Genomic DNA, 1,253 nt, shown 5'->3' with positions numbered 1-1,253 from the left:
TAGAATCCCATCAGCAGCTTTATTTACAGAGCAGTTTACAGAAGCCACATGTTGCTCCACAGTGAACATCACAACACTTTACTGGAGTACTTTGGTCTGAAGTAACTACAGATTACTACGAGGACCGTCACCAGCGGTGGTGTTCAGTGGGTCTGGAGCCAGCGGTGGTGTTCAGTGGGCCGGGAGCCAGCGGTGGTGTTCAGTGGGCCTGCTGCCAGCGGTGGTGTTCAGTGGGCCTGCTGCCAGCGGTGGTGTTCAGTGGGCCTGGAGCCAGCGGTGGTGTTCAGTGGGCCTGGAGCCAGCGGTGGTGTTCAGTGGGCCTGGAGCCAGCGGTGGTGTTCAGTGGGCCTGCTGCCAGCGGTGGTGTTCAGTGGGCCTGGAGCCAGCGGTGGTGTTCAGTGGGCCTGGAGCCAGCGGTGGTGTTCAGTGGGCTGGGAGCCAGCGGTGGTGTTCAGTGGGCCGGGAGCCAGCGGTGGTGTTCAGTGGGCCTGCTGCCAGCGGTGGTGTTCAGTGGGCCTGGAGCCAGCGGTGGTGTTCAGTGGGCCGGGAGCCAGCGGTGGTGTTCAGTGGGCCTGCTGCCAGCGGTGGTGTTCAGTGGGCTGGGAGCCAGCGGTGGTGTTCAGTGGGCCTGGAGCCAGCGGTGGTGTTCAGTGGGCCGGGAGCCAGCGGTGGTGTTCAGTGGGCCTGCTGCCAGCGGTGGTGTTCAGTGGGCTGGGAGCCAGCGGTGGTGTTCAGTGGGCCTGGAGCCAGCGGTGGTGTTCAGTGGGCCGGGAGCCAGCGGTGGTGTTCAGTGGGCCTGCTGCCAGCGGTGGTGTTCAGTGGGCCTGGAGCCAGCGGTGGTGTTCAGTGGGCCTGGAGCCAGCGGTGGTGTTCAGTGGGCCTGGAGCCAGCGGTGGTGTTCAGTGGGCCTGCTGCCAGCGGTGGTGTTCAGTGGGCCTGGAGCCAGCGGTGGTGTTCAGTGGGCCTGGAGCCAGCGGTGGTGTTCAGTGGGCTGGGAGCCAGCGGTGGTGTTCAGTGGGCCGGGAGCCAGCGGTGGTGTTCAGTGGGCCTGCTGCCAGCGGTGGTGTTCAGTGGGCCTGGAGCCAGCGGTGGTGTTCAGTGGGCCGGGAGCCAGCGGTGGTGTTCAGTGGGCCTGCTGCCAGCGGTGGTGTTCAGTGGGCTGGGAGCCAGCGGTGGTGTTCAGTGGGCCTGGAGCCAGCGGTGGTGTTCAGTGGGCCTGCTGCCAGCGGTGGTGTTCAGTGGGCCGGGAGCCA

The 1,253-nt window shown here is 65.8% G+C and overlaps 1 protein-coding gene across 1 annotated transcript in view; it reads right to left on the bottom strand.

The window, feature by feature from the left end:
* Nucleotides 1-1,253, bottom strand: part of edaradd (EDAR-associated death domain) — a 27,833-nt gene continuing 26,580 nt past the window's right edge. The window contains exon 6 of the mRNA XM_080493916.1: nucleotides 1-1,253. This exon is cut by the window's right edge and continues 732 nt beyond it. The gene's annotated coding sequence lies outside the window, so the exon portion shown is untranslated.

This window comes from Lipophrys pholis, assembly GCF_963383615.2.
Source record: "Lipophrys pholis genome assembly, contig: SCAFFOLD_28, whole genome shotgun sequence".
Lineage (NCBI taxonomy): Eukaryota > Metazoa > Chordata > Actinopteri > Blenniiformes > Blenniidae > Lipophrys > Lipophrys pholis.
The sequence above is the reverse complement of the archived record's forward strand: the minus strand, read 5'-3'. Positions and strand labels throughout refer to the sequence as shown.